General features: G+C 41.0%; 1 protein-coding gene across 2 annotated transcripts in view; it reads left to right on the forward strand.

The window, feature by feature from the left end:
- The first annotated feature begins 59 nt into the window (after window positions 1-59).
- Window positions 60-13,904, forward strand: part of faf2 (Fas associated factor family member 2) — a 37,033-nt gene continuing 23,188 nt past the window's right edge. For both annotated transcript variants that reach the window (XM_060837135.1, XM_060837136.1), the window contains exon 1: window positions 60-75. The gene's annotated coding sequence lies outside the window, so the exon portion shown is untranslated. The remainder of the gene's footprint in view (window positions 76-13,904) is intronic.

A 13,904-nucleotide genomic window follows, 5' to 3' on the forward strand; every position in this document is an offset into this window, starting at 1 on the left:
CGTTTAACCGCGCCTGCGCATTCACGTCGATTCCGTAAACGTGATTGACAGACGCCTCTACCAATAGGATAAGAGGTAGTAATCATTTAAGCCAACAAAATTGACTGAGGTCTCATAGAATAGTGGTAGGTACAGATCTCACCTACTCCAGAGCTATGAGTTAACATTCATGAACAGGTTGTGGTGAAGAATAAACCCATTCTTACCATCAAAAAGACAAAAAAAAATCTGACATAAAATCCAGAAGTCACATGACACTAGGTTGTTTTCCAACAGAAAGTGAAAAACAGATATGTGAGGAGATCTCAGATCCATGCGAGCATAATAATGGGGGCATTTATTTTTCATAACATTGGGGCTACCATAAAAATTTGTTGAAGAATTTGTCAAATATGTCCAAGAAACACTAGGGAAGGAGCAGAACTAGACTTTTCTGAGCAATAATACAGTGCAGATGACTTAAGTAAAAGTGGGGGAACACTTGGGGTCTATCGATACTAATTCTTTTAGTTTCAAAATGGTTATGGAAAAGGATGTCTTCCATAAAAAGTTAAAGTTTTTAATTGGAATAAGGCAAATTTAAATGTTATGAATTTTCGAAAATTGATTGGAGTAGACTGTTCACAAATAAAAGGATACCTGAAAAGTGGGAGGCTTTCAAGAGTGTGATGACAAGAGTTCAGAGGCATTATGTTCCTGTTTGCGTGAAGGATAAGGCTGGTAAGATTAAGGAACAGTGGATGAATAAAGATATTAAGGTTCTCGTGAAGACTAAAAGAGAATGTTACTTTAGGTATAGGCAAGTTGGTACAATTGAATCTCTCAATCAATATAAAAAGGGAAGGAGCATTCTTAAGAAAGAAATAAGGAAGGCAAAGAGAGAATATGAGATATGAGAGAGAGGGTAGGGCCTCTCAAACATCAAGGAAGCCGTCCTAATGTTGAACCCCAAGATTTGGGAGAGATACTAAATGAAAATTTTGCATCAGTTTTTACTGTCGAGAAATAAATAATCTAGAGAATGGAGAAAATAAATTTGGATATTTTAAAAACAATTCACAGAAAACAGTTAAAGAAGAGGAGGTTCGGGAGGTCTTAGAGAAAATAAAGCTGGATAAATCTTCGGGACTTGGTCTAATGTATCCCAGAACTTTGTGGGAGGTAAGAGATGAAATTGCAGAAATATTTGCATAATCTAAAACTAAGGTGAATTATCTGATAACTGATGGGTAGCTAATGTTGAACCTTTGTTGAAGAAAGGCTGTAAGGAGAACCTAGGGAACTATAGGCCTACGAGTCTGACTTCAGTTGTGGGTAAATTGGTGGAGATAATTAGAAAAGATAGGATTTATGGACACCTAGGGAGGCAAAAAATTATTCGGGATAGTCAGCATGGTTTTGAGCGAGAAAAACTGTCTCACGAACTTTATTGAGATTTTTGAGGAAGTTAGTAAAAGGATTGATGATAGCAGAGGGGTAGATGTTGTTTATCTATATTTTAGTAAAGCCTTTGACAAGGTTCTGCGTGATAAACTAATTAGTAAACTTGGGTCATGTGGATTCAGGGTGAGCTTGCCAATTGGATACATAATTGGCTTAACAGCAGGAGACATGGTGGTGGAGGGTTGCTTTTTGGACTGGATGCCTGTCACCACCGATATTCCACAGGAATCAGTTCTGGGTTCTCTTTTGTTTGCCATTTATATAAATGATTTGGATGAGAATTTAGAAGTCATGGTTGGTAAGTTTGCAGATGAACTAAACTTGTTGGCACAGTAGAAAGTGAAGATTTTCTAAGGTTACAAAGGAATCTTGATCAAATGGGTCAATGGGATGAAAAATGACAGACCAAGTTCAATCTGGATAAATGTGAGGTATTACATTTTGGTACAACAAACAAGGGTAGGGCTTCTATAATGAAGAGTAGGGCCTAGCGTAGTGTTGTAGAACACAGGGATCTAGGGGTTCACGTACATAATTCTTCAAAGTTTGTGTCACATATAGACAGGGTGGTTAAAAAGGCATTTGGGATGCTTACCTTCACTGCTCAGTCCTTTCAGTACGGGAGTTGGGAAGTAATGTTGAGGTTGTACAGAACATTGGTGAGGCCTCTACTGAAATACTGTGTCCAGTTCTGGTCTCCTAGTTATATGAAGGACATTGTTAAGCTAGAGAGGGTTCAGAAGAGATTTACCAGGGTGTCGCGAGGTATGGAAGGTTTGAGTTATAAAGCAAGGTTGGACTGGCTGGGACTGTTTTCAGGTAAAAAAATGAGGTCTGCAGATGCTGGAGATCACAGTTGAAAACGTGTTGCTGGTTAAAGCACAGCAGGTCAGGCAGCATCCAAGGAATAGGAAATTCGACGTTTCGATTCCTGATGAAGGGCTTATGCCCGAAACGTCGAATTTCCTATTCCTTGGATGCTGCCTGACCTGCTGTGCTTTAACCAGCAACACGTTTTCAACTGGGACTGTTTTCACTAGAGTATAGGAAGTTTACAAAATAATGGGAGGTATAGATAGAGTTAATGATCGTTGTCTTTTACCTTGGATGGGGATTTCAAGACTGGGGACACATTTTTAAGGTGAGAAGAAAGAGATTTTAAAAAAGAACATGACGGGAAAATTCTTTACATTGAGGGTGGTTTGCATGTGGAATGAACTTCCTGAAGAAGTGGTGGTTGTGGATACAATTACAATGTTTAAAATACATTTATGTAGGTACATGTATAGGAAAGGTTTGGAGGGATATGGGCCAATAGCAGGCAGGTGGGACTAGTTTGGTTTGGGATTATGTTTGGCATGGACTGGTTGGACCGAAAGGTCTGTTTCCATGACGAAGGAGCAGTGGTCCGAAATCTTGAGATTTCAAATAAATCTGTTGGACTATAACCTGGTGTCATGTGACTTCTGACTATATAAAATCCAATCCAGGATCCCCGTCAGCCCTCCAATGTAATTTCACTGGTCATTGTGTGTTCATTCCCCGAGGAACAATTCCTAAAGCTGCTGGAGAATTGTTTCTGCCAATGATAATGTGCCATGCTGTTGTCACCGTAACATTCACTATTACTTTCCATTCAAAAACTTAGATTAGGAAATAAAAAGCTGTGGATGCTGGAAATCAGAAGCAAAAACAGAAATTGCTGAAAAATCTTAGCAGGCAGCATCTGTGGAGAAAAATAAGAGTTAACATTTTTGTCTAGTGACCCTTCTTCAGAAGTCATGATAGTTAGGACCAAAACAAAACTTTTCCTAGCTTAGATTAGGAATATTGACTCTTAAAGTAGGTGGCACGGTGGCTCAGCGGTTAACACTGCAGCCCCCTGGCAGTGCTAGGGAGCCGTGTTCAATTCCACCCTTGGCTGACTGTTTGTGTGGAGTTTGCACATTCCCTCCATGTCTACATGGGTTTGCTCTGGTTTCCTCCCACATTCCAAAGATGTGTAGATTAAATGGATTGGCCATCTTAAATTGGTCAGCAGTGTGCAGGTGAGGTGGATTAACCATGGAAAATGCAGGGTTACAGGGAGAGGGTAGAGGGCAAGGATGCTCTTTGGAGGGTTGGGATGGGCCAAATGGTCTGCTTCCATACTTGTAGGGATTGTACGATTCTTTAAAAAAAACCACAAATTGTTGCAGCAGGCCATTCTCCAAATGAGCAATTCATCAAGTGTCACAACTTCTATCTTTTCCATGTCCTTTCAATGCTCTACACTACAATCACAGTTTACAATGCCTTCAAGTTTCATGTGATCCACGCAGTACAATCACCAGTACACACCAAGAAAAGAAAGAGTCTCAACATTTATTCCTGGGGAACTCCTTCCTCCAGTCTGAAAACACCTATTAACCACTATTCTCAGTTTTTTGTCATTCATGGCAGTGGTGAGAGATGTTATAGATTCTGTGAAGAATAAGGTTGAATCCATTTGAATGGAAATTCTAAGAAGAAAAAGTCACTGATAGGTCACTAAATAATAATATCACTTTGGGACAGGCAATAAACAAACAAATAACTAATGCCTGTAAAAATGGTACATCAGTTATCATGGGGGATCTTTATCTACTTGTCAATTGGTCGAACCAGATCAGGGTAGCCTCGAGAAGGAGTTCATTGATTTTTTTTCTTGAACAGTATGTAGTGGAATTGATGAGGGAGCAAGCTATCCTAGATCTAGGCGAAAGTGAGTACTGCAGACACTGGAGATTAGATTCAAGAGTGTGGTGCTGGAAAAGCACAGCAAGTCAGGCAGCATCCGAGGAGCAGGAAAATTGACGTTTCGGGCAAAGGTCCTATCCTAGATCTAATCCTGTGTAATGAGATGGGAATAATTAATGATGTCATAGTTAGGAATCCTCTTGGAAGCAGCAATCACATTATGGTTGAATTTAGAATACAGATGGAAAGAGCGAACATAAAATCCAATACCAGGATCCTGTGCTTAAACAAGGGAGACTACAATAGGATGGGGGAGGAGTTGGCTAAAGTAGATTGGAAGCAAACACTTTATATCAGGACAGTTGATGAACAGTGGAGGACTTTCAAAGCAATTTTTCAAAGTGCTTAGCAAAAGTATATAAAAAAGGAAGGACTGTAGGAAAAGGTATATTCTGCCATGGGTGTCTAAGGAAATAAGGGAGGCCATCAAATTGAAAGAGAAGGCATACAAAGTGGCCAAGATCAGTGGGAAACTAGAAGATTGGGAAAGCTTTAAAGGTCAACAGAAAGCCACAAAAGGGCTATAAAGAAGAATAAATAGATTATGAGAAAAAAAATGTAGCTCAGAATATAAAGTCACACAGTAAAAGTTTCTATCAACATATAAAACAAAAAAAGTATGGCTAAAGTAAACATCATCCTTTAGAGGATGAGAAGGGGGATTTAGTAATAGGATATGGGGAAATGGCCAAGGTAATGAATAGGTATTTTGTGTCAGTCTTCACGGTGGAGGGCATGAATAACATGCCAGACCTGGAAACAATCATTATCACAAAAGAGGTAGTGTTGGGCAAGCTAATGGAGCTAAGGGTCTCCTGGCCCTGATGGTCTGCATCCCAGGATGCTAAAAGAGATGATGGGAGAAATAGCAAGTGCACTTGTGGTAATTTTCCAAAATTCGCTGGAGTCTGGGGCAGTTCCAGCAGATTGGAAAACAACAAATGTGACACCACTGTTTACAAAGGTAGGTAGACAAAAGATGAGGAATTATATATCAATTAACTTGAGTAGCGGGAAAATGCTTGAGTCTATTACCAAGGAAGAAACAGCAAGGCATCTAGGTAGAAATTGTCCCATTGGGCAGATGCAGCATAGGTTCATGAAGGGCAGGTCATGCTAAACTAACCTTTTGGAATTCTATGAAGGCATTACGAACACAGTAGGCAATGGAGTGGTGAACGCGTAGATGTGGTGAATCTCGATTTCCAAAAGACTTTTGACAAGATGCTGCACAAAAGGCTGCTCCATAAGCTGCAAGGCATTATGGGCAATGTATTAGCATAGATGGAGGATTAGTTAACTAACAAACTTGGAATGTAGGGAATTGATGATGATAGCTTGGAAAATGTCTATATTACAGAGGGGGACATGCTAGATGTGTTAAAATGCATAAATTGGATAGATACCCAGGACCTGATCAGGTGTACCCTAGAACTCTGTGGGAAGCTAGGGAAGTGATTACTGGGCTTATTGCTGAAACATTTGTATCATTGATAGTCACCGGTGAGGTGCCAGAAGACTGGAGGTTGTCTAACATGGTGCCACTATTTAAGAAGGGTGGTAAGGACAAGCCAGGGAACTATTTACCGATGAGCCTGACATTGGTGGTGGCAAGTTGTTGGAGGAAATCCTGAGGGACAGGATGTACTTGGAAAGACAAGGACTGATTAGGGATAGTCAACATGGCTTTGTGCATGGAAAATTATGTCTTAGAAATTTGATTGAGTTTTTTGAAGAAGTAACAAGGAGGATTGATGAGGGCAGAGCAGTATGATCTATATGGACTTCAGTAAGGCATTTGACAAGGTTCCCCATGAGAGACTGGTTAGCAAGGTTAGATCTCATGGAATACAGGGAGAACTAGCCATTTGGATACAGAACTGGCTTGAAGGTAGAAGACAGGGGGTGATGGTGCTTTTCAGACTAGAGGCCTGTGACCAGTGGAGTGCCACAAGGATCAGTGTTGGGTCCACTACTTTTCGTTAGATTAGATTAGATTACTTACAGTGTGGAAACAGGCCCTTCGGCCCAACAAATCCACACTGACCTGCCGAATCGCAACCCCCAGACCCATTCCCCTACATTTACCCCTTCACCTAACACTATGGGCAACTTAGCATAGCCAATTCACCTAACCTGCACATTTTTGAGAAGAAACCGGAGCACCCGGAGGAAACCCACGCAGACATGGGGAGAATGTGCAAACCCCACACAGTCAGTCGCCTGAGGCGGGAATTGAACCCGGCTCTCTGGTGCTATGAGGCAGCATTGCTAACCACTGTGCCACCGTGCCACCCACTGTTTCGTCATCTATATAAATGATTTGGATGTGAGCATAAGAGGTACGGTTAGTTTGCAGATGACACCAAAATTGGAGGTGTAGTGAACAGGGAAGAAGGTTATCTCCGATTACAACAGGATCTTGATCAGATGGGTCAGAGGGCTGAGGAATGGCAGATGGAGTTTAATTTAGATAACTGGAAGGTGCTGCATTTTGGAAAAGCATATCTTAGCAGGACTTATACACTTAATGGCAAGATCCTCAGGAGTGTTACTGAACAAAGAGACCTTGGAGTGCAGGTTCATAGCTTCTTGAAAGAAGAGTGGCAGGTAGTTAGTATAGTGAAGGCAGCGTTTGGTATGCTTTCCTTTATTAGTCATAGTATTGAGTACAGGGGTTGGGAGGTCATGTTGCGGCTGTACAGGACATTGGTTAGGCCACTTTTGGAATATTGCGTGTGATTCTGGTCTCCTTCCTATCAGAAGGATGTTGTGAAACTTGAAAGGGTTCAGAAAAGATTCACAAGGATGTTGCCAGGGTTTGAGGATTTGAGCTATAGGGAGAGGTTGAATAGGCTAGGCCTGTTTTCCCTGGAGCGTCAGAGGCTGAAGGATGGCCTTATAGAGGTTCATAAAATATTAAGGGGCATCGATAGGGTAAATAGACAAATCCTTTTCCCTGGGGTCGGGGAGTCCAGAACTAGAGGGCATAGGTTTATGGTGAGAGAGGAAAGAAATAAAAGAGACCTGAGGGGCAACATTTTCACGCAGGGGGTAGTACATGTATGGAATGCGCTGCCAGAGGACGTTGTGAGGCTAATACAATAGCAACATTTAAAGGCATCTGGATGGATATATGAATGGGAAGGGTTTGCACGGATAGGGCCTGGTGCTGGCAGGTGGGTCTAGATTGGGTTGGGATTTCTGGTCAGCATGGACAAGTTGGACTGAAGGGTCTGTTTCCATGCTGTACATCTCTATGACTCTATACCAGAAAGCAAAGAGTGATAATAAGTGAGTGCTATTCTGGTTGGCAATCAGTGAAAAGTGGTGTGCTTTAGGGATCAGTGTTGGGACTGCAATTATTCATAATTTACACAGATTATTTGGAGTTGGGGACCATGTGTAGTGTGTCAAAGTTTTCAGGTGACAGTAAAATGAGTGGCTGAGCAAAGTGTGCGGAGGACTATCAAACTATGGAACGGGACATAGCTAGTTTAAGCGAGTGGGCAAAGGTCTGGCAGCTGGAGTACAATGTTAATAAATGTGAAGTAATCCAGTTCGGTAGGAATAACAATAAAAAGGACTATTCCTTGAATGATAAGAAATTGCAGCATGCTGCTGTGCAGATGAACCCAGTTGTCCTTGTGCATGAATCACAGAGGGTTGGTCTGCAGGCGCAACAGGTAATTAAGAAGGCAAATGGAAATTTATTCTTTGTTGCTAAAGGGATTGAGTTTAAAAGCAGAGAGGTTATGTTGCAGCTCTATAGGGTCCTGGTGAGGCCACACCTGGAGTACTGCAATTTTGGTCTCCTTACTTGAGAAAGGATGTACTGGCACTAGAAAGGATGTAGAGGTGGTTCACTCGGTTGATTCTGGTGTTAAGCGGGTTGGCTTATGAGGACAGACAGAGTAGATTGAAATTATATTCATTGAAATTTAGGAGAATTGGGGGGGGGGGAGGTTCTTATAGAAACACGAAATTATGAAAGGAATACGTAGATAGAAGTAGAGAGGTTATTTCCAATGCCAGGTGAAACTAGGGCAAGAGGGCATAGCCTCAAAAATTAGGGAGGGCAGATTTAGGACTGAATTGAGAAGGAACTTCTTCATCCAGAGGGTTCAGAACCTATGGAATTCCCTGCTCAGTGAAGTATTGAGGCTTCCTCAGTAAATATTTTTAAAGCTAAGATACATAATTTTTGAACAGTAAATTAATTAAGAATTATGGTGTGAGGGTGGGTAAGTGGACCTGAATCCACAAAAAAAAGATCATCCATGATCTTACTGAATGGCGGAGCAGGCTGGAAGGGTCAGATGGCCTACTCCTGCTCCTAGTTCTTATGTTCTAGCTTATGCTGCATTTAATGCATTTTTCTATCGAGATATTTCACTATTTCTTCCTTGATTATATATTCAAGCATTTTCTCCATGACAGAAGTAAATCTAATGGCCCTATAGTTAGCCACCTTTTGTTAAACTCCTTTTTTTAAACAGTAGCATCATATTTGCTGTTTTCCAATCTGCCGGAACCCCCCCAAAGTCCAGCAAATTGTGGTAAATTATCATGAGTGCATTTGCTATTTCCCCTGCCCTCTTCTTTTCGTACACTGGGATATTTTCCATCAAGGCCAGGACACTTGCTTACTTATCTACATCTGATGGTGAATTACAACACATAATTGGCAAATGATAATGTTAATATGAAAACAGGTGGCACAATGGCTAGCACTGCAGCCTCACAGCGCCAGGGACCAAGGTTTGATTCCACCCTTGCGTGACTGTCTGAGTGGAGTTTGCACATTCTCCCAGAGTTTGTGTAGGTTTCCTCTCAGAGTTCAAAGTTGTGTAGCTTAGGTGGATTTGCCATAGGAAATGTAGGGTTACAGGGATAGTGTAGGGGGTGAGTCTGGGTGGGATGCTTTTTGAAGACCTCATGTCGACTCCATGGATTGAATAAGCGCAGCAGGTCAGGCAGCATCCAAGGAGCAGGAGAATCGATGTTTTGGGCATGAGCCCTTCTTCAGGAATGAGCAAAGTGTGCTATGCAGGCTAAGATAAAAGGTAGGGAGGAGGAACTTGGGGGAGGGGCATTGGAAATGCGATAGGTGGAAGGAGGTTAAGGTGAGGGTGATAAAGTGAGGGTGATAGGCTGGAGTGGGGATGGGGGCGGAGAGTTCAGGAAGAAGATTGCAGGTTAAGAAGGTGGTGCTGAGTTCGAGGGTTGGGACTGAGACAAGGTGGGGGGAGGGAAAATGAGGAAACTGGAGAAATCTGAGTTAATCCCTTGTGGTTGGAGGGTTCCTAGGCGGAAGATGAGGCACTCTTCCTCCAGCTGTCATGTTGCTATGGTCTGGCAATGGAGGAGTCCAAGGACCTGCATGTCCTTGGAAGAGTAAGAGGGGGAGTTGAAGTGTTGAGCCACAGGGTGGTTGGGTTGGTTGGTCTGGGTGTCCAAGGAACAGGAAATTCGACGTTTCGGGCCAGAGCCCTTCATTAGGGGCTGATGAAGGGCTCTGGCCCGAAACGTCGAATTTCCTGTTCCTTGGATGCTGCCTAACCTGCTGTGCTTTAACCAGCAACACATTTTCAACTGTGATCTCCAGCATCTGCAGACCTCACTTTTTACTGGTCTGGGTGTCCCAGAGGTGTTCTCTGAAACGTTCCGCAAGTAGGCGGCCTGTCTCCCTAATATAGAAGAGGCCACATCGGGTGCAGCGGATGCAGTAAATGATGTGTGTGGAGGTGCAGGTGAATTTGTGGCGGATATGGAAGGATCCCTTGGGGCCTTGGAGGGAAGTAAGGCAGGAGGTGTGGGCACAAGTTTTGCATTTCTTGCAGTTGGAGGGAAAGGTGCCGGGAGTGGAGGTTGGGTTCATTTCCCCTCCCCACACCTTGTCTCAACCCCAACCCTCGAACTCAGCACCACTTTCCTAACCTGCAATCTTCTTCCTAACCTCTCTGCTCCACCCCCACTCCGGCCTATCACCCTCACCTTACCACCGTCACCCTAACTTCCTGCCACCTATCGAATTTCCAAAGCTCCTCCCCCAAGTCCCTCCTCCTTACCTTTTATCTTAGCCTGCTTGGCACACTTTCCTCATTTCTGAAGAAGGGCTCGTGCCCGAAACGTCGATTCTCCTGCTCCTTGGATGCTGCCTGATCTGCTGCACTTTTCCAGCAACACATTTTCAGCTCTGATCTCCAGTCCTCGCTTTCTCCATGGACTGAATGACCTGCTTCCACAGTGTAGTGATTCTTTCATTCTGAAAGCCAATAGGGCAAACCTTTTTCAGAGCACAATGGTGGGTCATAGAAACTACTTTTTTTTTGACTGATAGAATTTTAATTTAGAAATCTTTTTCCTGTTCATGGTGTGAAATAATTAATTTTCTCCAGCATTAATTTGTATAGTGTTTGTGTATATACAAAATACTAGTTGAGTCTTTTCAGCACCAGTTTATGTTCAGGTGAGTGAGAAAAACTGAAGATAGAACATCTTTTTTGGCTCAGTATCATTATTTGTCCAATTATGCTTCCGTGAAGTGTCTTGAGATGTTTCATTTTACTTAAACTACTATATAAAAGCAAAGTCTTGTTGACTGTCTTGTTTCTGTATTTACCACAAGCTGTAATTTCAGTAATCATTCAGCTGATCATGGTTCATTTTCAGTTTTTCTCTGCAAGATGGAGAGTCATCTGGATTGCTGTCATGGCAAAAGTAGTTTCAGAATTAAAACAGCTGTTACGTTATTTATAGTGGGTTGCTTTAAAGTATTGTTTGAGACTTATTTTACATTTGTGATTCATTTGAATGAATACACATTCATGGTTCACTAATTTTATCCATGTACAATGTGACCAATAATAGAGTTCTTAACATTGATAACAATGAATGAGAGCACAAAGTTTTGATTAAGGGAATTCGTATGACACTGAACAGTTTAACAAAAAGAGATATGATTTATATTTGGGGATATTTAATCTTCTACTCACCTTAGGTCATTGATTTAATTCCAGTAAATTGCTTAAGTTGCCGTTGTGTGAGTCTGTGCCAATGAATGTTGCTAAATTATTTGAGCAAGGAATTCAAGTCAATAACCTCACATCTGCCCTCAACCAATGTCCACCCACTCACATTTTGAAGCAGTAATCCCTAGATTAAATTTTGATTGTCACCTTCCAACCCAGGAATATTGAGGCCAAGGAATGCTTGGCTGCCTGCCTCATTACTCTTCTTTCCAGCCAGTCATGAGAACACTGGATTGCCTTGTTTCATCAATCAAGTTTACAAAAAATAGCAAAGGGGGCACAAAGATGAACCTCCAAATTCTAAAAAGGAAACAACTGCTACAACACGGCGGTGAACCCTTCTGATAATTAAACCAAACACTCAGAAAAGCTCACCTTGCTCTGTAATCTGTTAAAGTATGAGTCACTGAAAACTCTCAAAATCCACTATTTAAAAAAAACATGAATTTATTCTTTATCTCTAAAAACAAACATTAAATGATAACAATTTACAACTCTAAGTATCCGTTCTCTTCAATGTTTGTTATCTAACTCCCATTCTATAACAATATATTGTTATGATAAAAACCTGTATTAAAATTGCATCAACTTAATTTCAAAACCACATGACTGTCATCTCAATGTCTGTCTTCCTCTGGCTGTAGATCTCCCTAGGTCATCTTTGGTCTTTTGCTGCAAAGATGTTTCATGTGAAAAAGGTACCTTTGATAGAGAGTGTGTTGCTGACAATTACATTGGCGATGGCAGTTGGTCTCACTATATCTAACTGTCAAAATGTCTGCTTCTTTATATGCCCAGCATCAGATCCTTTCATTGGTTCGATGTTGGCAAAACAGTAAATTCAAAATCAGTTGGATTTTAGCATCCTGGGGCATAATTTAAACTGCTTGGTTCAATTCGAACGGTTGTCAAAACATCAACCAAAACTCAGGTATTTGTTTCATGGCCAAATGTTACATGTTTTCAATTTTCCAATACACTCTGAGACTGCTAGTCAGTCACATGACGGGTGCCTGCAAGCTCTCAGTGCAAAACAGCTTTCATTCTTTCTTAAAGGTACAGTACATTCCTTCGACTTTGTAAGACAACTTAATAGACTAAGTCAAAATGTTGTGACCTTTGTCAATTTGTCCTCTGTGTTGCTCCAGTCCTAGCTCTCAAAACGTTTCAATTGTACTGTCAGAACAATGTGTTCCTTCACTTCCACAGCTATGGGGTGGTCCTGGTGAAACCTACCAGTATATGTGAAGTTTTCTAGGCTGAAACTGCAGGAATTTGTCATGGATAATGGAAATAATAATCATGTCAAATAGTATTTACACAACACCATTAACCAAGTGAAGTCTCCAAGATTGTTTGTTTTGTAGGATTTCGGATTTGATTAGTTTTGCCCCTCTTGAAAGCAATAATTTTTGCCAGGTTTTTAAAAAAATTGGATTGATGCTTTAAAGAAAAGCAATCTAGATTATTAGTTACTTCAGGTTAGTTAATAGAACAGAGGAAGTACTTTATTTGAGCCAAAAAAAAAGCCATTTTATTATTTATTAATACTGTCCTTCATGAAAACAGCATTTTAACAAGAATTTGTGCTTACATACTGCAATTAAGGCTGTCAAATTTCTGATGTACTTCAATGAAATATTAGTAAAATTTGAGACCAATCACTGGAAATTTTTGGGTGAATAACCAAAAACGTGATAAAAAATGTAGGTTTTAACGAATGTTTCAAAGGAAAAAGGAGAGATAGAGAGGCAAAAAGATTTAAGAAAGGAATTTGAGTGTTTAGAGTGGTGATAGCTCAGAACATGATGAATATGCTTAGAAAGTCAGGTTTGAAAAGCATAGGTACTTTGGACTGTCACATAGTTGGAAGATATGATACAAATAGGGAGAGATGATACCATGGAGTGATTTGAAAACAAAATTTTAACTTAATGAATTAGTTAACTCTGAAACAACCTTGGTTGTTGAGCATAGTAATGATGGGTGAACAGGATTTTATGTGAGCTTGGACACCAGCGGCAGAGATTTGGTAGATTTCAAGCCTACTGATGGTAATAAGAAGCTGCCCATGAATGCATTTGAATAATTATAGAAGTTATATAGTTGCTTATAAAGGATTTTGGCAGCAGATGAATTGAGGAATGGTGACCAATGATGTTGCAAGGTGGAAGCAGGCATACGTAGCAATTGGGAATATGTTGGAAACTTGTCTTTGATTGACACTGCATTGCAAAGAATTTGGGTTCAGTTTTGTGCTTGTGTGAGAAAGACACTGAAGATAATGATTTTGGTCATTCCAATATAGAATTGGAGGAAATTTCTGCTTATTTCCTGAGAAGAAATTTCTGTTGGATCAACGACCTAATAATTTATAGAATGTGGATGATAGGTAAACGTGAGTAGGGTTGTTTATCATCAGCATATATGTGGAAATTGCTCCTGTGTTTTCTGATAGTGTCACTGAGGGAGAGACTGACGAGGAGAAATAGGGAGGAGTCAATGATCCTTATGAAACAACAGATGTAACAGTTCAAAAGCAGATGCAGGTTATTGTCAGGTTAAAAGTAAATAGATGAATGTGAGGACTACAGATGCTGGAGAGTCAGAGTTGATAAAGCATAACGCTGGAAAAAGCACAGCAGGTTG

Source organism: Hemiscyllium ocellatum, chromosome 16 (assembly GCF_020745735.1).
Source record: "Hemiscyllium ocellatum isolate sHemOce1 chromosome 16, sHemOce1.pat.X.cur, whole genome shotgun sequence".
Lineage (NCBI taxonomy): Eukaryota > Metazoa > Chordata > Chondrichthyes > Orectolobiformes > Hemiscylliidae > Hemiscyllium > Hemiscyllium ocellatum.